This window comes from Onychomys torridus, chromosome X (genome assembly GCF_903995425.1).
Source record: "Onychomys torridus chromosome X, mOncTor1.1, whole genome shotgun sequence".
Lineage (NCBI taxonomy): Eukaryota > Metazoa > Chordata > Mammalia > Rodentia > Cricetidae > Onychomys > Onychomys torridus.
In genome coordinates, this window is record NC_050466.1 from 111,873,510 (window position 1) to 111,897,801 (window position 24,292).

Below are 24,292 nucleotides of genomic sequence, written 5' to 3' on the forward strand. Positions count from 1 at the left end.
GTGTATGGAAAGGTTTCTAGGATGTGCATATCCTAACAGTGGGGACATTTGCAAATGATTAAGAGAGAAAAGCTCTGTGATCCAGGGGTAGACATGAAGGTTCATTGTCATTGTACAACAAGGGATTACTGGTAACTGGTGTGTATAAGAACAGCTTCTCCACAGCTATGGGATTATAAATGAGGCCCATGAACTTCATGAGTTACAAAGGGAAATAACATGAGTAAAAAGGTTAAAAATTGTATCAAATATAACACTGTGGGACAGGAGATATTTTAAAAGGGCCTTACAACGTGGGTAGGATTTCTGCTTCCAGAAACAGGTGAACACAAAGAGGTAGCTGGTCCAGATAAAGTACAGCAACAGTGGTAAAAAGAACAAGGCAGAATCAGAGTGTGTGTGTGTTGGTTGTGTTTATAAGCATATAACATTTGTATGCATGGCTGTAACAAGCCAGGGAGTCCTTAGTGGTGGGCAAAACAAGAATGATGCATAGGAGTCAAATCACAGAGGTTCTTGAATGCCAGACTGAAGATATCCAACACTGGGGAAATACTGAAGGTTTTTTGCAGAGTGTTATTTTTCCCTTTCATGAAATTGAAGTGGTATAATAATGATGTGGAAAGTAATCAGGGTTTAATGACAAAGACAAGGACACTAAAAAGTTTTGTTGTTACTTTGTTTTTGCCATTTGCTATTATTTCAGACAGTATTTTGATATTTGGTCCAGAATGGCTTCACATTTGAGATGCTCCTGCCTCAGCATCCTACTTGCTGGGATGACAGAACTGCTCCAACATACATGGCTTCCTAGTTGATTGTTAAAGGGTATTGGACATGACAACAAAGTTAAGATGTAATTCCATGGAAAGTAAGACAGGATCTGAATACCTTCGTGTATCATGTCATTATCACTTCCTACTATTCAGCAACTTCTATGGGGATGACATGTGAAGACCTAAAGAAAAACATTTTTCCAAGTTATTCTGTAGAATAGAAATGTATTCTTTAGAACACAAAAGCAATCAATCTTATGGCAAAGGGGGCAGTTTTATTTCAAACATTCTTCTTCTGGGATCATGAATAATAGAGGTCATACAAACGAAAATCAAGCATCCTTCTAAACTATATGAAAGACCCATTTGGTATCTTCCAAAGACATACAAAAGCCTCTTTTTTTAAGATTTCAAAGTTACCTTTCTTTTGTGACCCAGGTCTTAAATAAACAAAGAAAAATAGTCCTCAGTACTGCTGTTCCACTTTATTTGAGGGAGAAATTTTAGTTAAACTCTTAAGCTTGCTCTTGAATTAAAAAAAAAATGAGATTTAAAAAAAAAAAAAGAGGCAGGAAATGTATTTCCATTGTTGTGAAGCAAAGCAGCTACACAATGCCCAAGAAGTGTAGGGGCGGGGGAGAGTGACTTTAATATGAAAGTCTTGGATTCTGGCAAGCTTTGGATTATTCATACTGTTTGGTTCTGAGGGTCATAGAGTGAACCATATGTCAGCAGCAGCATGCTGAATGCCACTTTTTCTAACCTAAATGAAAATCTCAAAAAATTATTACCCAAAAAGTGTCTTTGTCTGTTTTCCTTTCTGCTTCTCTGCTATCTTTCTTGCATTTTCTTTGCACTGTTTCTTTCCACATTTTATAAAACTTGTCAACATGAAGAGCATGATGAGTGAAATCAAAATAATACATTTCCAGCAGGTAGTTCTTAGAAGCGGTCATTTAAAAAAGGCAACATGCTGTTTAAACATAAAGAGTAAAGTGAGAAGAATAAGCATTGCTTTAAACTTCTGGCCCTTATTATGTTTATTTAACAGCATCCACTTTAAGAATGAGGCATTATCATTGTATTTGGTTTTCCTGTTAGGGTTTTCAGCTCAATAAATTCCAGCTTCCTGATTTGGTAATACTATGAATTCTGCTGCACTCACTCATAGGATCTATTTTTGGTAACTATGTCGTGTTCTTCATCTCTAAAATTCTTCAAAATAACTCAGGGTATGTGATGACTTTTCAAACAGTTTGGGCAACTTAATAAGAGAAAGCCCTGTCAATAACCATGGCAAAAAAAACAATGTTCTGTCCTGATTTTCTACTGTATTACTGTGTCCATACCCTCTTCTGTGAATATGAACCTTCATTTACTACACTCTTTAGAGCTTGCTCCATCAGTTGTCCAATATCCACTGTCTAATGGCTTCTTTAAAAACAGACAAAGTCAAGGAGCAAGCAAGCAAACAAACAAACAAACAAAAAAGAGCAAGGGCTACTGACCATTTGAGAGCAAGGCCTCCCTGATATGAATTCACAACATGCCCCCATGGTTGGGCATGCCTGGTGGACCTAGACACTTCTGCCTAGTTATTTCCGGTTCAAACTAGCCATTTCTGGGTCAAAACATCTCGCATGACTAGGACTCTGTGGCTTTGCATGGTTGAGTAAAGCACGCGTGCAGCCATGTAATCTACGCACATGCGTGGAGTAGTTACATGCGTTCCTGTATGCATGCGCAGCCCACCCTTTATGAAGCCAGCACCATTTTTGCACCTGTCTCTCCTTTCTCTTGACCACATGTGTTTCCCACAGGCCTGTTCACGTCTGTCTCTTTCTTTCCTATCTTAATAAAAACTCTTCTGTGGATTTGTCATGTTTCCGGATGTTTCCTGGCAGGGTAAGAGTGCCAAATAACTAACACTCCCTTTCTTATGGAGTTTTCCAGTAGTATAAATGGGCCATGCTGAATAGTCTTAGATGCTTTAGTATATATATCCAAATGCTAAAGTATGAGTCTCTTTCCCAAATAGAATCACAGCGACATTTGTTAATTTATCCACTTAAATTACATACACAACTATGTACAGTAGAAAGACATACTTCAATAAAGATGCAATTTGGAGTGAGGCATGGCCCATGCTCTCAAGAATTCTGTAATTTTTCAGGGCATAGAAGAGGTTCTGGTATATGATAAATATGCAAATTACTACAATGTAAAGAAGAATATGATAAATGTAATAGAATAAATGTGCTAGAGAGGGCAGATCATGAGGTGAACCTGAAACAGGGAAGGGCTTTGGAAGTAATAGGAAGTGTAGCCATAGAATTTAATAGAAAGCATCTCAATAGGAAGAGATGAGAGAGAAAATGAGGAGCACCTAGGTTATTTCCAGGTTCTGGCTGTTACAAATAAAGCTGCTATGAACATAGTTGAGCAAGTGTCCTTATGGTATGGTGGAAGATCCTTTGGGTATATTCCCAAGAGTGGTTTAGCTGGGTCTTGAGGTAGACTGATTCTCTAAACAATGACATCAGGAAATTTGAAGGCAAATAGATGGAACTAGGAAAAAAATCATCCTGAGTGGGGTAATCTAGACTGAGAAAGACAAACATGATATATACTCACTCATAAGTGGATATTAGCTATAAAGTAAAGGATAACCATGCTACAATCTACAGACCCAAAGAGGCTAGGTAACAAGGGGGACACATGGATATCCCTAGAAAGGGGAAATAGAAGAAATTTCCTGGAAGGACTGGTGGTAGGAGAGGATGGGAAATTGAGGGATCTCATTGTAGGGTGGTAATAGTGGGGAGAATAATGAAAGAGATGACTGGAAACAGGGGTGATTTGGGGGTCATGTAGAAACCTGATGCAAGGGAAACTCCCCTCAATCTACAAGGATGATCCCAGCTAAAACTCCTAGCAATAGTGGATTTATAGCCTGAACTGGCCATCTACTGTAATTAGATTGGTGAATATCACAATTGCCATCAGAGAGCCTTCATCTAGTAACTAATGGAAAAAGATGCAGAGACTCACAGTCAAACATTAGGCAGAGCTCAGCGAATCCTGCTGAAGAGAGGAAGGAAGGATTGTAGGAGCCAGAGGAGTCAATAATATCACAAGAAAACTCACAGAGACAACTAATTTGGCTAATAGGAGCTCACAGAGTCTGAACCAACAACCAGAGCACCTGTATGAGACCTACCTAGGCCCTCCACATACATATGACAGTTGTGTAGCTTAGTCTACTTGTGAGATTCCTAACATTGGGAGTAGGGGCTGTCCCTAAGGCTTTGACTGGCTCTTGGAAACCTATTACTCATACTGGATTGCCTTGCCCAGCCTTAATACAAGAGGAGGTGTTTTGTCTTACTGCAACTTATATGCCATGCTTTGTTGATACTCATGAAAGGCCTGCCCTTTTCTGAACAGAAACAGAAGAGGAGTGAATTGAGGGGACTATGGGGTGCAGGGTGATGGGGGGAGAGGGGGGAGGGGAAACTGTATTCAGGGTATAAAATAAATACATAAATATTTTTTAAAAAGAGAAAAATGAGCCAGTAGAACTAATAACTTGCACAAAAACATTGAGATAAGAAAATACATAGTATATTTGAAAAAGAACAATTGAGCCATCTGATGGGTTATAGAGTGCATGTCCTTTGGTAATAAAAAATAAAACTGTAAAAGTAGATTTGGGACACATCACAGAGTATGTTGACCAAACGAGAAGTTCATGATTTCTATTCAATGGCAATGAAAACGTCATGGCTACTTCTGAGAGGGAGAATGGCTGATTTTATTTATTTATACAGCTGTTGGTTTTACCTTTCCACATTTCAAAAAGAATTTTAGATGACAAGCAAAAATAAAAACAATGTAATAAGATAAATGCATGGAAGAGATGAAGAGTAAAATTTGTTTTAAAAATAGCTAGAGATTGGAGAGGGGGAAATCTGTGGATGGTATGTGGAGTGAGTAGGAAAGTTCTTAATAAAGAAAAAGAAAAAAATAGCTAAAGACTCCAGGAGTGAGAAGCATATAAAAATGTTCAAAGAATATCATATACAATTTTTAATGGTTGGGAACACAGTAAGTCTTTGGTTCTAATTTGTCCAAAGATGTAATATATGAACAGTTTCATTGGCATTCCTCTCATGATTAGTATTCATGCTCAACTTGACAGGGCCTAGACTCACCTAGGAGACAAGACCCCTGGCCTACCTGTGAGGTATTATCTAGCTGAGATTACCCTCTGAGCATGCCTGGTGGGTGATCGTCACTGTGTTAACTGAGGTGGGAAGATCTGCCCATTGTTGGTAGCACTATCCCTTTGATGGGATCCTGAATTCTTGAAGAGGAAAAAGAACTGAGCATCAGCATTCAATGATTGTTCGCTGCTTCCAAATTGTGGATGTGTTCTGACCAGCTGCTTCATGTTCCAGCTATTTGAGTTTCCCATCATGAAGGACTATAGCCTTGATCCATGAGCCAACATGATTTTTTTCCATTAAGTTGCTTTAGTCAGGGTATTTTATTACAGCAACAACCTGAGACAAATGAACTTAGAAACACTTTGAGCTCTTGAAGGTTGTATTTCATGATTAATTAGCTTCAATTACTTTGGTTCTGTGGTTGTACAACATGGCAAAAGCCCATGCAACAGCAATTAAGGAATATGATACAACTTAATAAAGCATATCTTTGTGATTCTGTTAGGGTATTTCCAGAGGAAGTTAGCACATGAAAAATGAGTCTATGTTGACTAGGTGAGGAATCTATCTGCAGTGCTGATGGTGACCAACTAATCCCACCCACCAGCTGCAAAATACTCATCTACCTTTATAATCATTAAATACCAGAAGTCCAGACTCCCTAGCCCTTGGACTCTAGGACTTATGCCAGTAGAATCATATCATGGTTTTGCAAGTGTTTGGCCTTGAACTAGGAATTACCCAATCAGTTTGCCTGGATCAGTCCATCAGACTTAAACTAGCATCTCAGTGTCTCTAGCCTGCAGACAACCTTTCTTGGGACTTCACAACCACCGTAATATATGAGGAAGTTCCATAATAAGTCCCTTCTTGTTTGTCTGTATACATAGCCTGTTGTTTCTTGCCACGACCCAAACAGCTTGGGAACCCTCGCTAGGAGTTGGCAAGGGAATGAAGAAAGGACAGACACATGTACAGTGAAAATGGAACCTGGTGGTATTCTCTAATGCTACCCAAATAGTCAAACTAGCAGAAACACATGAACTGTGAACCAATAGCTGAGGAGCCCCCATAAAACTGGACCAGACCCTCTGGAAAAGTGAGACAATTAATGAGATTGAACTGTTTAGGAGGCCCCCAGGCAGTGGGACCAAGAACTCTCCTTGGTGCATGAGCCAGCCTTTTGGAACCTAGGGCCTATGCTGGGACACTTTGCTCAGCCTTGGTGTAGGGAGGAGGGGACTAGACCTGCCTCAACTGAATCTACCAGACTGGGCTGACTCCCCAGGGGAGACCTTGCCTTGGAGAAGATGGGAGTGGGGAGTGGATTGGGGGGAGGCTGGGGGTGGGAGGAGAGAGGACAGGGGAATCTGTGGCTGATATGTAAAATTGAATTAATTATAAAATAAAAAATATTTATTAAAAAATGAACTATCATAGCAAGGACTTCAACAAGATGACAAAAGACTTTCTTATGGAATGTGGTGTCTTCTATAGATGTCTAGCAAGGAGGATAGCTACTGATTTGATAGCTCTAGGGTCCCAAACAGATTGTAAATGACAAATCCCAAAAGTTTATAAAACTCATTTGGTACTATTTTCTTTCAGCTAGGGGTGTTTTCCTTAGAGTGTATGTTGCACAATTAATTTCTTTCAAGAAATTCTTCCCTGAATGTCCCCAGGCAGTTGGCAGGTTAATGTCCTCTGTGTGCAACAATGACATCTTTAACTACTACACCATGTGGTATCTTTCAAAGGGGACTACATTTCGAAGTCTGAACACTAGCAAGCCGTTTAAGAGTAAAGGGTCAGCTAATAACTGGTTTCTCTCCAAATAAATAAAGAATAAGCTCCAACCTTTGTGTGCTCACTTTCAATATGATGTTAGATGATGCTAGCAGCAGGGAAAAGACATAGCTTCCAAAGGCAACTGCAGTTCCAAAATTTTAAAAAAAGGGGGGGTGGGGGAGTCAAGGAGCAGTGGGACAGATTTAGTCCATTTTCGAATGCCTGGCTAAGGCAGCAAGATCTATTTGAATAACAGCAGTTGCACCCATAGTGAGAGTAAGTTACTTCCTACTGAGGCTAAATTATTCTGAAGCAGGGGTACGTAAAGAGGAGGAGTAATTATCTCTACCAATGGGGCATGTTAACCATTTCAAGCAAAGTATTATTCTAGGTGCACAAGCATAAAGGCACACACACATGCACACATGGGGGAGGGGACACTCTGTTTTTTCAGGAACACTTTTAACATAATATACTATGAAAAGATCCTGTCTCACCTCACCTTCAGAATCTTCCTGGATTACTCAATTCTTCCATTTCTTCCACTCTTCTTTCTAATCCTTTGCCCTTCTGGATAGCAGTGGGAAAAAGGAATAGATCTATAACAGCACCAATGTCTCTTCCGTTATTTTCTACTTGTTAGTCATACCTAACATGCTTTTTAAAAACTATGTAATCTAAGATAGAAATTTATCATCAGACACAGAACAGGAGAAATAAGCTTGGGTAAGAGTCGTCAAACATAATGCTAGATGTGCTTCTGAAGCTTCAAGCATGAGCAACCTCAAAATGCACAAGGACATCTTGTTACAACACTGAGTACTGGGTCCATCCCTAAAGTTGCTGAATTATATTTGAGTGAGAGAGCTAAAAATTTCTAACTAGTTTCATGATGATGTTGATGCTGATGCTTTCAGGATCATACTTTAAAGACCAGTGTACTTATTTAGTTTTAGACTTCTTTGTACATTTGAGATATTCATCTTATGCCAATGTAACAGCTAGGTTCTATCTTAGTTAGGCTTCTATTGCTGTGATAAAATACCATGACCAAAACAGCTTGGGGAGGGAAGTGTTTCTTTCAGTTTACACATTCTAATTACAGTCCTTCATGCAAGGCAGGAACTCGGACAGGAACCTGGAAGCAGGAGCTAATGCAAAGGCCAAGGAGGAATGCTGCTTACTGGCTTGTTCTGTTGTACCCATTTCGAGAAACCCCCAGAGAGCACCAAGGAGCTGGTTTCCGATGCAAGCACATAAGGGTCCTTTTATTGTCAAGTTCAACCTGGGCCACCACCAGGCAGGTGGGGAGAAATGTGGCAGCAGGAGGGAGAACAGGTGTAGAGAGTTTGTATAGGGAAAAACCACAAGCTGGGAATTACATACTTTGACAAATTGGGATTGGGTAGAAAGGATATAGGGTAAGGTGATTTTTTTGAAACTATTGGTCTAGACTTTGGACTCGAAACCACATTTGAAACCATTGGGTTAAACTTTTTGGTGGGTAGCCACAAATTGCTCAGCAGGATTATCTGGATATCTTCAAGGGCCATACACCACAGACAGAATGTCTACAGGAGCATACTGTCCTGTATCTGTTTGAGTTGCCATGGCACATTCCTGAGGTCTTTCCCAGAACTGAGTACAGCAGGTAATCTAAGATGGTTGCCCTATGCTAACATGGAGTCTATATTGCCTTCACGGTTCCCCAAGACTTATTCAGCCTGCCTTGTGATAGCACCCAAGATGGCCAGCCCACAGGTGGCACTGCAGTCAGTGAGCTAGGACCACCCATATATCATTCAAGAAAATGCCCCACAGGCTTGTCCATAGGTCAATCTGATGGAGGACATTTACTCAGTTGAGTTTCCTTCTTTCCAAAAGATTCCAGCTGGTGTCAAGTTGACATAAAAGTAGTCAGCACACCCTCTTACTTCATTCATTCATTTAAAAAAAAGCAAATGCTGACCTGAATAGCGACAAAGGAAGGCCCTTATACATTGCTGGTGAAAATGTAAATTTGTCCAGCTACTATGGAAATGAACATGAAGGTTCCTTTAAAAACTAGCAATATGTCTTCCATATGACATAGATATAATGCTCCATATATATGTATATATATATATATATATGTATGTATATATATGTGTATATATATATACATACATACATACATACATATATATATAAAATCTCACAGATATAACACGCCCATGCATTAATTTATCCAAAGGATCCTAAGTAGACATACCAAAAGGTACTCAAATACCATTGTTTATTCCATCACTATTCACTAGCTAAGTTATAGAATTAACCTAGGTGTCCAACAAGAGAAATAAATAAGAAAAATGTAGCATATATACATAAGAATCAAGAATAAAATTACAGCATTTCTGCAATGTGGATGTAACTGAAGACAATCATATTGAATTATCACAGAAAGTCAAACATCAAGTTTTCTGTCATTTGTGTTTTCTTGACTTAATATAGATATGCAAAATTATATATATGAGTTAAAAGTGCCTCTGGTAGACAGTGGACAATGAGGAGAGAAATAAAAAGGAGGATATAGGGATATAGGGAGATATGTTCAACCTACAGTACATATATGTATGAAAACTAACCAAAAACCAGAAATGGCCTGGTAGGAAGTAGGTGGGGAAATGTAAAAGGAATGAGAAGAAGATAGAATAGGGAGAGAGAATAATCAAAATACATTATGTACATGTACAAAATTTTCAAAGATAAAACCTAATCCATAAAAAAATAAATTAAACAAAATCAATTTAAAATAGTATAAAATAACCCAGTGCCTAAAATATTTCCAAATAATGTTAAAGCTACTTGAAGTATCTTACCATTCCATTGTTATGGGTTGGATATAAAGTTTCTCCGGAAAGGCTCATTTCTGAAGGCTTGATCTCCAGTTGGTAACTCAAATGACTGTGGTGTAATTAGAGTATAAGGGCTCTGACCTAACTAATGCATTAATCCCTTGATTTAGAAGTGATATAAAGTAGAAGGTGGGTCCAAATTGGAGGAAGTTAAGTCTCTGAGTGTGTTGATTAGTTTTAATTGTTGACTTGTCTCAACCAAGAATCAGCGAATCTTAATGCAGGATTGTCTGGATTGGGTTGACCTGTGGGCATTCCTGTGAGAAATTTTCTTGACTGACTTAATTGAAGTGGGAAGACTCACTCTGAATGTAGAGGGCAACATTCTCTATGCAGAGGGTTCTTAACTGTATAAGAGTGGAGAAAGGAGGCAGGTAAAAAGGTTCAAAAAAAGAGATTCAACTCTAATGTTTCTCTTCTAAACTTTTACTATATTCCTCAAAGCACCTTTGCACCCTAACTTTACCACCACCAAACTCTTTTTTGGTATCAACCTTGACTTTAATTTATAAAATTAGATGAAAGATAAACAACCCCAACTTCTTATATCAGTATCTCAAAACTTAGTATACCTACTTCCACTTTCTTTAATGCTGTCCATGAAAAAAAAAATTGAAGGACTAGCTTGCCAGGTACACCTTCCACACAAATATTCAACCAGGTTCTTGACCCCATTCCATACATTGTTCAAGACGGTCCGTATGTTGGTGTTTCTCTCTCTTTCTCCTCCACTTCTGTTTTTTCTCATTTTCAAAGGCTACATTCGTGCTTCAGAATTCTTCCTCTTAATAATAAGCAGGACAAAAGGTGTTTAGCAAACTTCTATCCTTTTCCATTTTCTAATTCTTCTCTACTTCCCTTCACACATAAGATTCTTAAAAGGCTACCATGGAATTGTTCCTCTTCTTTGTTCTACTTCATCACTTCCCAAATTAACTCTGGCAAACTCTTATAGTACTTCTCACTGGACTTCCTCTACTGCCTCTCTTCATCATTGTAGATCAGTTCCATGCCCTTTTAAGATTCCCTTACCCTCCACCTTAGGTATCAATGTCCTATGAAAGGCACTGGTGGTAATGCCTCAATACTCAAGAAACTTTCCAACGTTTAATCACCTATATCATCAAACTCTACCCTGCTGTTCATAGTATGTCATAATTATTGCCTATATCTAAATTCTTTCTGCCTAGTCCCATCAGATAACCTTTCCAAGTTCAGATTGTCTGAGTCACTTACTATTTCAGTTTTACCTTTTGACACTGCTTCTCAATTCACTTTAAGCTCTGTACTCCAGAGCCTGTGGAAAATATCATCACAATCCCACACATTCAACAAATATATTCAAGTACACAGAATTTGGTTTCTGGTTTGCCCAAAGGTAGTATGAAAAGAAGGTCATGCTGCAAATTATTCTTATTTTATCTTTTTTGTTAATTCAATTATCACATGGTTTCCAATCTTTTCCTCATATTCAGACCTAAATATCCCATTTTCCAGAGATGAATTGCCCTTTGGGTACTCAATATTTACCTCAGACTCAATATGCCCAAAATAAAATCATCATATTCTCTCTAGTATTTTATCCTTCTGGTTTTATTTTATCAGTAAATAAAACTCTCCCCTACTCCATCCTCCACAATGGTGCCAGGACAGTTTGTATAATAAAACAGAATTAAGGAATTAAAGGCACAAAGGAGACATAGAATTGAGATCTTATGTATATCTATGTCCCCTGTCTATGATACTCATCCTCATAAATCCTCATAAACAAGGTCAGAATTAAAACTAATTAATCACTAATGCAATAAAATCCTTTGCATTTACTTTGTGTAGAAATAAAGCAATCAAATAGGTATCATTTTATACATTTTACCCTTAGAAATACAGCTATGTATCTACAAAATCTTATTTGGAAACCTCCCAGGCTCTTTGCATACAGAGATATAACCCATAAATTGTAAATAAGTAATCAAAAGGTAAACGATAATCAAAAGACACAAACTTCCCTTCTTTCCAAATAGCTATCTATTAATTCATCCAAGCATAAGTTTGAACAGCCTTCATGCCCCCAAAATAAGACCTGACATCCTCCTATATGATAGCACTTTGGAGCAGTGCAACACCACATTTCCTTTGCTCCAAACACTCAACTCCATTTATTATTCTTTTCAAATATTTATTGGTGTGTGTATTAGTTACATTTCTGTTGCTGTGATAAGAAACTGTGAAAAAGACAACTTATAACTAGGTTATAGTTATTTGAGCTTATGATTCCTGAGAGATAAGTGGTCATCACCATCAAAGCATAGCAGCAAAGTAGTAAACATGGCCACTGGAGCAGGAAACAGAAAGCTCACATCTTGAACATGCACAAAGCAGAGAGTAAAACTGGGAGAAAAGCAAGTACTTAGGCTGCCAAAGCCCATCCCCCAGTAAGATACTTTCTTCCACAAAGCAGCACCTTCTAAGCCCCACAAAATAGAGCCACCTACCAGGATTGAATTGTTCCCTAAGAAATGGCTCACCTTGGCTCCTTGCCAGAGAGTTTCTCTGTTTGGTAGACCATCCCCTAACAATAGGATGCATTTTTTGAAGATAGATGTTAGGACTGAGTGCAAGGATCCTGCTCTTACTCTTCCAGGTTTAATGCTTTACATCATCAGCGAGTGACTGTATCCACACATTAAAAGGCCCCCCATGACCTCCCCCACGCTTTCTCTCTGCATCTCTCTGTGCACCTCTCTTTCAGTGTTTCCTTTCTGCCAGGCCTGGCTCTCTCCATCCTATCTCCTCTTCTCTCTAATAAAGCCCATTCTAACTCTGGTAACCTTGCCTCATGACTCTTCTGCCAAACAACCAGCACCATATATCCTTTCAGTGGTGTCGTGACCACAAGTGATCACTAATTTCCTTATGGCTGCTTCTTAACATGTTCAAATTTTTTTCCAAGCTCCAGAAACCAGCTTAACTCCATCTGAACAGGCCTTTCCTGTCTCACCAGTCTCCTGTTAGATACAAAAGCAGCCAGAGTGCCAAGCCAAGAGGCTCTAGAACAATGGAAGACAGACAGCACATCATCCACAACGCCTGTCTACCTCAGAAGATCCCCTTCCCTAATCCCCTTAAGAGCCAACCAATGCCCACCAAGTCATCTGGAAGCAGGTTTTCCAGGAGAAATAATGCCCCTATTCCTATTTACTTGCTTTTTTATTATAAGCAAAAGTCTGGAATGTAAGGATCCTGCTCTCACTCTTCCAGGTTTAATGCCTTACATCATCAGCAGGCAGCCGTGTCCCTGCCTTAAAAGGACCCCCACACTCTCTCTGCGTATCTCTCTGTGTCTCTCTGTGAGACTCTCTTTCTGTGTTTCCTCTCTGCCAGACCTGGCTCTCTCCAACCTATACCGTCTTCTTTCTAATAAAGCCCATTCTAACTCTGGTAACCATGGCTTGTGACTCCTCCACCAAACAACCAGCGCTGTTTATCCTTTCACTGAGGGCCCCCAGGTCAGTAGAAAAGCAGTGTGGAGAACATGGGGTTATTCCTACCTCACTGCTACCCTTTTGGAATTCCAAACCTTTTTATAATAAATAAAAGGGAGGAATGGCAGTATTCAGGCATCTGCACTGGCCTGCCCTTGGGGACCTGTTAGGATATGTCATCAGCTACAGCCACTCCCTATGCTCATGCGCTTATTAGCATTCAGGCATTATGCTGGCTTGTCCTCGGGGTCCTCAGCTGCAGCCACCAAGAGTACTCCCTGTATACCCCATTATAATAGGCAAGCACCTCCTGTCTTCTGTCTCTTCTCTCCTCACCTCTGGATACCAGAGGCTGCCCCTATGTCCTCTTTATTTCTCCCCCAATAAACTTTCCACATGAGTTCTATTGTATGGTGTGACTCTCCTTTCTGCCACCTTTAAAACTACAACAGTAGATAAAAAAAAGAAGAGGGGGGTTGGGGATTTAGCTCAGTGGTAGAGCGTTTGCCTAGCAAGCGTGAGGCTCTGGGTTCGATCCTCAGCTCAAAAAAAAAAAAAAAAAAAAAAAAAAAGAAGAAGTGGTAATTTATTTTACTGTTGCCGGGCTGGAGAGATGGCTCAGCCATTAAAGGCTAGGCTCACAACCAAAAAATATCTTACTGTTGCCCCTAACTTCCAATGCCTTATGTCTATATGAAAGCAGTTGTGTTTCTCTAAGATTTTGTCTTACAGCCCTCCTTCCTTGCACTAGTGCTCATTTAGCTGTAGTACGTTTCCTTCTTTCTCATGCACTTTCAAGTCCACTTTCAATATACCTTCTTTTCTCTTAATCCTGCCTAAACTTACATAAATAGTCATTCCTTAAAATATTTTTTTAACTTTATAGATATAACTCCTATTTCCTGGTTTTGACCTTAAATTGATATAATCTCAGAACTTATGGACCTCATAGTCTATTGTGGCAGCATCATAAAGTGAGGGAAGAAACACATTATCAAAGGCATAATACTATAGAACAGTGCAGAGTAATGTGTGTCATAAAGAAAATATAAAGTAGCCAGGCGGTGGCGGCACACGCCTTTAATCCCAGCACTTGGGAGGCAGAGGCAGGTGAATCTCTGTGAGTTTGAGGCCAGCCTGGTCTACAGAGTGGGTTCCAGGAAAGGCACAAAGATACACAGAGAAACCCAGTATCAAAAAACCAAAAAAAAAAAAAAAAAAAAAAAAGAAAAGAAAAGAAAAAGAAAAAGAAAGATAAGAGCAGTTGAGGTGGGAGAGTTGAGTTGAGTTGATAGTAGATGGCTTTAACAGACTACACAAGTAAATTATACTTAAAGAGGTAATGTTTCAACACAGGTCTGAATAAAATGATAAGATCAATCACATGGATAGCTAAAGCACTGAGAGCAGAGGGTAAGGTGGAAAATTACTTGATAGGTTGGAGGAAACGCTAGTAAGTCATTGCTGCAATTTGAACGTGAACTTTAGCCCAAAGGCTCATGTGCTGAACACCTCGTCCCCAGCTCATAGCACTTTTGGGGAGGCAGTGGAAACTTCAGGAGTTTAGGGCTAGGTTCAAGATGTAGATCTCTGGGTGTGTGCCTTTGAAGGTTATACCTAGACTCTTGTCTTTTCTCTCTCTGCTTCCTGCTAAGGTGAGTAGCTTTGTACCATATTCTTTCAACACCATGATATTTTTCCTCACTATGAGAATAGAATCAATGGAGCTAAGTAGCAACTGTAGACATAAATCTCTGGAACTATGAGCTCAAAGAAATCCTCCTTCCCCTAAGTTGTTTTCTTAGATATCCTGTCATTGTTATGAAGTCTGACAAACTCAGTCAGTGAGGCTGATTGAACATATTTCTTTAATTTATATTTGTTCCTTCTAAAATATTTATCGATCATCAGTTATGTTTCAAGAACTGTTCTATGGAGTAGAAATGCCTGCAATAATCTGTTTTCATGGTGCTTAAAGAAACAATAAAAAATACTTTATATCATAAGTCATATTCAATTTCTGCTCATTCATCAATTTCCTTATGCAATACAGTTACAGACTATAGCAATGTTTAAAATAAATTACCAGAAAGAAATATATATAAAGCTATTTAAATGACCACATTGGACAAGGATAGAAGACACTGAAGATGTCTCAGTAATCTAAAATTTTCTATTTTATGATAAAATACAGGCACAATAAAAGACATGGAACAAAATTCCAGGAAGAAAAATGTTAAAATTATATACATCTTAGGGCTAGAGAAATGACTCAACATTTAAGGGTGCCTACTACTCTTATAGAGGACCTGTGCTCAGTTATTACATGAGGTGGCTCACAACCAGATACAAGTCCAACTCCAGGGACTCTGAAACCCTCTTCTGGCCTCAGCAGGCACCCATACTTCTGTGTATATATCTCCCTTGCCACACACACACACACACACACAAACAAAATAAAAACTATTAATAAAAATATATCTTTTAAAGTGTTAAGGATGACAGATGTTAGAAGAACTCTTTCATAGTGAAAGTAACAAAAATTGAAAGCCCTTGTACCCTGATTTAAGGAAGGACAAAGGAAGGGAGGGAGAGAGGAAATGATGGAGGGAGAGAAAGAGGGAAGGAAGGGATGGAAGACCCATAAAGAAAATAGGTCACCAGGTTATTCCATCAAACAATATTTACCCAGTAGCTAATATGGGCAGATTATCATACATAGATTTAGGGGAATTCAAAAGATAAATGAGCTGGGTGGTGGTGGCACACACCTTTAATCCCAGCACTTGGGAGGCAGAGGCATGCAGATCTCTGTGAGTTCGAGGCCGGCCTAGGCTACAGAGTGAGTTCTAGGAGAGGTGCAAAGCTACACAGAGAAACCCTGTCTCGAAAAACAAAACAAACAAACAAAAAAGATAAATGAGTTAACTACAGACTCAATCTTTTATGTGTCTACACTTGAGTTGTAGGGATCAGTCAAAGCCTTAGAAAAAGTTGAAAAATGTAATGGAAAAACTCAGTCCTTGAAAGGCACAGTCTACACTGGTGAGCTACAAATAAACTTTTAGTTAGATAACCTCTATATTTAAAAGACATCCCATTAATAATATACTTCAGAGAAGATCTATACTTGTATTGAGGATGAAGCTACAGTCAATATCATTCTCCTCAGGAATCCCATGCTATATTCCCACGAGATTATTTTCTATTTCCAATGAATCGTAAAAAGTGCCCAAAAGAGCAAAGTCACCAATGAACACTTTCAGAAATGTTTAATCTATCAGTTTTACTGCATTGATTCTCATGAACTTTTTTCTACATCGTTCAGCAAATGATTACATAGATTGAAACTATGTATTGTTCCATAGAGTCTAAATTCCATGTGACCAATATCTATAGGCATAGTGAAGAGCAGTCAATATTTATGAAGAATTTCCAATTAGTCAATTCAATTAAGGGTTGTAGAAAGATGCAAATATAGTTGTTAAACAAACTTTGTGGAGAGAGCCACCTTCATCATATGCAAATAGTTCTACTTGAGTACATGATCATGTTTATTCACAGCCTGCCAGCTACTATACCATAGCTATGGGTTTTCTTTCTCACCCTATCTAATTATTTCCTCTGAAAGCTCCTTTCTGTTTGTACTTTATTTAATCTATATATTCAGTGAGGCTAAGTTTCCAAAGAGCACAGGATAGGCAGAGGAAAGAGGTAAGAGTTTAGTAATGGAAAAGCTGGTCGGTGATGGAGGTCACTGGAAACTGATTGTGGCTTCAAAAATTCTTTTCATTCTCCAGCTTACATAGAAGCTATGTATTTATCCTCTGTACTTTACTGCCCTCCACAGTGAACCACAGTTGCTGTAGCTTTCCATGTACAACAGCAAACACCATCACAAATCCCTTGAAAAGTCTAGATCTAGTTTTATCATGACCTCTTTGGTAAGAAATTGATTGTTTACCACATCTGGGCCTTGTTCTTTTAAGATATAACATGTCTAAAGTTTAAAACCTTTGTTAACACGTTTTAAATGTTCTTTTAGAAATTAAATCATGTATTTACAAGTACTATCATACAGAACAGGTTGTATTTATATATTTATGAAAATATATGCATGTTTGTAACAACAATTAAACAAATGAAGATCATGAATTTGAGAAGGAGCAAGGAAAGATACATGGGATGGGTTGGTAGGAAGAAAGGTTAGGGGAAAATGATGTAACTATTTTAATTTCAAAAAGTATTTTATGAAAATAAATTAAAAAATAAAATAAAATGAATTATCTCCATGTGTTGATTCACCAGTCCTCACCTATGACATGCATAATTTAAAAAGTTGAAGTATATAAAGCACAGACAGAGCTCCTGTTTATGCCTCCACCAATGCTAGAGAACAATAAGACTTCTGTTCTTTTTACAAAGTGCCAAATAAATAGTTTTCTAATGTTCTTGACAGTATACAGTCAACTCAAGAACATCGATGAATATAGTTTTATAATCATGTCCCTTATTCAGTACCTGTGTACATGGCACTTTTCCATTTTCTGTAGAAGGTGCTTTTGTGTGACACTATATATACTTGGGGAAATATGAAAAAAAATGTCTGCTTATCCCAAATACAAAATCAGTGACAGAACCAAAGTTCAACACTGAATGAATGATTATTGTGGTGACTTACAGGAGCTTGAGAGCAGGTTACTTACAGGAACGTGGATGACTCTAAGTTAGTTGTGTCACCAAAAGCTCACCCCATCAGTGATAACTGAGGAAAACTATAACCCTAGAGCTTGCTGCATAAGTCATGCTTGCAGCTCAACAGGTTGTACGGGACAGCTCGACTGGAGAGTCTCCTCTTCTTGGCAGTCCATACTATTTACCTAATTATCTATTTTTAGGATAAGAAATGTTGTAGGAATTGGATTAGTGCCAGGCATTTCCCTAGACTTCTAAATTGTCTACTTTCAGAAGCTTAAAGAGACTCCTTTTAGATCTTCTTGAGCCTAACCAAGCTTCCCTTCAGGGTGGAGTACGTCCATTAGGAGGAAATTACTACACAACAGGCACAAAGTATAAGAACCCCATTCTGCACAAACAAATTATTCAGAAGGAGATTTAAAAGATCATGATGGGGAAATCTACAGAGACAATGGAACCAAGCTCATAGGAACACACGAACTTTAGACCAACATCTATGGAACCTACATGGCATTGGACTAGGCCCTTTGCATACAGAAGACAGTTGTGTAGCTGAGTCTGTTTGAGGGACCCCTGGCAATGTAATCAGAATCTATCCATCCCTCATGCATGAGCTGGCTTTTTGGAGTCCATTCCCTATGGTGAGTTGCCTTGTTCAGCCTAGATGCAGTAGGAAGGGTCCTGCCTCAACTGAATGTACCAGACTTTGCTGACTCCCCATGGGAGCCCTTATCCTTTTGGAGGAGGGTTGAGTGGGGGATCTGAGGTTGGTATGTAAAATGAATTAAAAAAATCTTAAATTAAAAAAAAATAAGAGATGAATTTAAAGAAAAAGAAGAAAAAAATTCTGACAATACATTCTAAATTGTTTATAATGTGCCATGGAACACAAGTAAAGGGAAGAGGCAAGTCAGATAAAGACAATTAAGAAACACTTGAAGTGGATGATTATTAAGTTGGCCTTTTTCTACTTAGAGAAAAATCTCACAAAATCGTTCTTGAAAAAAAAATAACTTTCAGCTGGATGTGATTTTGATTTGGGAAGTGGATAAAAACAATTGAGTCTGTTCTTTTCTAAAAAGAAAGACAAGCAGAAGAGATTCATCCCCTTTATAAGAGAAAGAAAAATATAATTCATCTTGAGGCCTCTCCCTCTTCTCCAGAATATAGACTCATGTCATCTACCACCAAATTGTCTGTTCTGCCTTGACCTGTGCTACCCAAAGATGCAATAAGATGATAAAGCATCCCATCTCAGAAGGCAAAACAATGACCTGTGGATTACACATTGAAGTTAGTGGGATATAAATGTGGTTGCCCAGGGTACCCTTTACAGAAAAAGAAAAGTGATGACCCTTTCTTGTAGGAAGTATTTCTGGGATCTATTAACTAGGAGAATTCATCTTGGACCTCAGTACATTGCTATACTTTGAAGGCCTTTAAAAAATGGTTCCATGTGAAGTCTAAAGTTTTTGACCAAGGGAAAAAAAAGTGACGAGTGATCCAACCAATCATCTACTAATTGGAGCTGACCTGTTTGTCACTATAAGATATGGTGATATACAAACAAATAGTTACCTGACAAATAATGGCCATCTGCATTTATTTGAAATCAAGCACATACATCTGCTGTCCTTCGGTGTCATGGTGTGATTTTTCTTTGCTCCATCTTTATTCACAGTTAGATTTTCCAAACTTAGAGAGAAGCCCAGACTCTGAGCCAAAATATTGCTTTCAAATTGCCAGAAGCTGCCTGTTAATTTCCCCATGTTCTTATAAATTCAATTAAAAGCTGAAGCTTAGATCAAATTAAAATGACTTGCTTCGTTATCAAACATCCAGCCATCCAGCTGTTCACAATATTAACACTAATGCATTTCATGTACAATAGTATTTTCTAATGTTCTCTGTTGGTTTCCTCATGTCTGTAGCCAATTAATTGCTTGTTATATATGTTCTTATGGCAGCCTGGCTTCCTGTTTCCACTATTTCTTCTGCACACACAAAGCCTTACAACACTTAGATGCCAAAGTTCATAAATCATAGTTATGCAATATTCTCACTTTCTGTCCCCGCCCCCTGGAGAGTCTCACAATAAAAGGGAAAGAAGATTAACATCCCCTAAAACCTCAATAGAATTCATCTCTATTATCAAACACTAAGATCAGGATCCTATTGTTCTATCAGGGCAGATGTTTGGCTTTATAACGAAAAAGCACACCTGCTTGCTTTAGGTTCAGATTTAAAAGCAGCCAATAGAATTGTGCTGGCATTTATTTTTGCTTTTAGAATGACAAAAAATATTTGGGATAAGATAGAAAAATGTATGCCTACCTTATAGAAAGGACAATCCCATTTAATCAGTAAGTAGTAATCTCACTATTACTGAAGGTTAATTTGCTACTGGTGAGACCTATCCATGCAAGTAAGAAAGTAAAATGAAAGGAAACTATTACCAACCAGCCACATTTCAATGAAGATAAAAAGAAAAGTGTCTCTTGGAAATTGCATCCAATTTTAATGTCTTCCCTCCTTCATAATAATCCTTTCCTAAGATGCTACATTTCTGCTGTTCCTGGATCACCAAAGTCTTTGTGAGCCTGCCTTGGAATTTTGTGCTATCTTTAGTAAATGTTTCAGACTGGCAAATAAATTTCTGCCCCCAAACAATTTTGCATATTTTACCATCTTCAATCACCACTGTTTAGTTGTCTAAATGGAATGCCCTTTCCAACCCACCCATATATGTTCACAATCAGTAAAGAACAATGAGCCAGGGGAAGCGACAAAGAAAAGAACATTTTAGGCAAGGGCAAAAGGATGCGGCAAAAAAAAAAAAAAATAGCATGCTATGTGCAGAGAATTATGATCACTGCCAAAAGAAGTGCAAAAGAAGGCTTGTCAGAGGAAGGGAAAGTTTTTCTTTGCTTTCAGTTATGTACCACTTGATCAAAAGTGCAAGGTACATAAATATTTTATGGTGACAGTGAGTCAGCAAGTGTAGGGTTCACACATGTGAATTAACAGTAACTAATATACAGGCTGGGGATATAGCTCATCAGAAGAGCATATATAGGCCCTGGGTTCCATCTCTCAGCACTGGTGGAGGGTGTGGGGGTAAGAAAGCACGGCAAAAAAGTGAAAATGACTGATATATGACTTAAATGAACAAAGTTTTAGCCATATCTAATTGCCCTTTGATAGATTACTATTCACAATGACATACTTTCAATATATAAGGTGTTATTAAACTTAGGAGTTCAAAAGTAGATTAGTTACATTCATATTTTATCACTTAGTGAGTGATTCATGTTTTCTTACATGGTGTCTCAATTATAAACTAGATTCTGACAAAAGAAGGTTCACATGATGCTTATGAAATGATGATTCTGGAACTCAAGTCCTATCTACTGAATCAGAGCAGAGTATATGAATGTGTATTTGAGAAATATCCACACCTAAATCTCCTGTACAACAAAGTCTAGTCATTTCACAAGAATGACACTAGTCTATGACAAACAGCACAAGAATATCTGATGATCAAAATTCTATATGAAATGGCTCATATCTGACTAAATGCTCTTGTGTCACTATTAACAGAGACATATATATCATAGAGCCCTACTCATTGAGGATGTTCTAGAAAAAGATTCCTGTGGCCACATGTATTTGTGAAAGCCATAAATTACATATACCTCTTAAAAACTACAGTGAAAATTTACATATGAAAAATATTGAAAAGTCTTGCATTAAAAGAAAATTTGTATAAGTCACTATTTCCGAAACATATATGAATATAAAACTATTTTTACAAACCCATTAGCATACTAAGGAATGTGTATATTAACATGAGTTGAAAACAGTCCACTAATGTTTCTGTTACATATGGTATTGGGAATTATTTACTAGAAATAATTTTTCTAACTTACAGTATTTTGAAGTCATCAGTTATGTATACAAGAGAACAACTGCGGTGAGGCCTGTACACATTGATAAAAAGAAAATATAATGAAATTACATGTCATATTTTCATTTTTCATAAATTATTTACTTAGTAATATAATTATTTATGTTCTAAGTGTATTTAGAATAATAAATCCACAAACAACACTAGCAAATTATAAATCATAAGGCAGTAAATTACAGTTCAATTCTCTTATTAGATTGTGTTCATAACTAATTGGAAAATAATTGGGATGTGCTAGAGGATCAAATGTGGCTACAGAAATTCAAGTTCAGACTCCATTCCCAATGGTTCCATCACTCATATGGCATCTCTCTTTGAGTAATCTGTGTGAGAAACTCTCCATGGTCTGGTAGTCAATTGACTCCAGTGAGGATTGGATTGGTGAAATTCTGAGCACATCTTCACTTAAAGCCAAAATACTTGGAAACACACTAAGAACATCTGAATTTGTCCACTCCAATCTTATTCTGGTGATTTTCGTCCCTCCTATGTACAAATTACAGCCCTGAAACCAAACTCACATCTTTATAGAGCTAACGTTTAGAGAGGGTACAAGTTACTACATTTATGCTTCAACTTACCTGACCCTGTTGAGACCACATTTGCCTATTACTCCATCATAATGTCCCCTGATTCATTGAGAACCTTTAACTTCTCTACAGAGTTTTAAATAAAATCAAGCTCATTTAGTAAAGTACAGACTTGGAATCTTTTTAAGGTTAGAAATGAGTGTGTGATATAGGCAGTAACAATATAAGGTAGAAATCATTTGCTTTAAAGACCGTATCAAATATTACAGAATACCCCATTGTGAGAGGCAGTTAGCACAGAATTAGCAATCAAGGCTTTTTGCCAGCCTCCTTACCAGCTGTTAAAAGTTGTTTGGAACCTTAGCATGAGAAAAGCTACAGCAACTGTAAACTGCAAGTGGTTCATCTGAAATACATTTAGGGGTATGAAAAGCACAGCAAAACATGCAGAGCAAAACATCTGCAAAAGAAAAAAAAAGTGCTAGGAGGTAGAGAGGCAGCCTAGGAAAGTTTCTCAGAATTATCTCCAAGCTTGTCAGGGAATTTAAAAAAAAAAAAAAAAAAGATTTCCCTAACAGCTGTCAGAGACCAAAGTATAGCTGCCAAGAGTTAAATGAGTCAAAGAAAGGGTGGAAGGACACAGGTATTTCTGTCTCAGTCTCAGAGTGAGGAAGTATATTGGGACATAGACAGGCACTACCCTCTAAGGGGAAGATTATGAAGAAATGGGGTGGGGTGGATCATATGACCAGCACAGGATAGACACAAGGACAAGGTTTTATATTCCATATTGTGCAAAGTGCTCATTACAGTGATTTTCAAAGAACAGCTTCTAAGTAGAAACTGAAGTCAGTACATATCAATAAGCCAGGAGCTGGATCAGAAAGATTTACAGAAAAATTTTTAAGAGAAATCAGGATGAGTACAAAATCAAGAAAAATTCTGTAAAGAATAATAAATACCATTAAAGACTGACCTACATTTGAGTCAAGTTCACAATAAATTCAAAAAGTGTGTTTAGGAGTTGTCGAAGACATTGACCTTTATCAATGGTCTATTGTTGCTTCTATTTATATTGGCCCACTGATTTATCTTCTCTCACTCCTCTTTCCTGTAATTTTCTAAGTCATTCTTGGGACAAATATATGAGAAATGGAAATTTCACAAAATTTATGTAGTAAAAATTCACAACAAAATGTAAATCTATGTTGATTTTCTATCCATCATTAAGTATTCAGTAGTAACTTGAGACATCCTGTTGAAACAATGTATATAATGCTCAATGGACTTACTCTGTGAAGGGTTATAAACTAAAGATTATATTGATTAGCTGCCACTGCCCTGCCTGTCTTCTAATGCATTGCAAGACAATATTCATAACTTACATACATTTTTGAGATTATATTATTGCTCAAAATATCCCAGAAAACTGGACATAGGGAATTTGCTAAGGGCACACTCCCTGAAGCCAACAAAAATAATATTACTTTCACATTCTATATAATCAATAGTATTTTCACATCTTGCTCAATAAATAAATAAAACACACTACTACTGAGTATGTTGACTCCTCACCTTAATAGAAATACGATAATATGTTAACAGTGGAGTATTTAGCCAAAGGAAGGGAGAACAAGCTAAAAGTGTTACACATTTCTATTGAATATTTATAGGTAACCTTTCTTGAAGGTATTACTTCTATATCCATATTCACAAAGCAGCTGTGATTACCAGCACAAAGCCTGCACAAGATCAAGCCAACCAAAATTCTAGCATAGATAGGGGTGTTCTCAGGACCCTAGCCCTTACCATGGAGCTATTGGAAGTTGATAGCTTCTTGGACAGGGAGAATAATTTCTTTTTGAGTGTGTTCCTACTGGCAGGGCTTCAGTGCCCCATACCCATGCACTTATAGGCAGCACTAATTG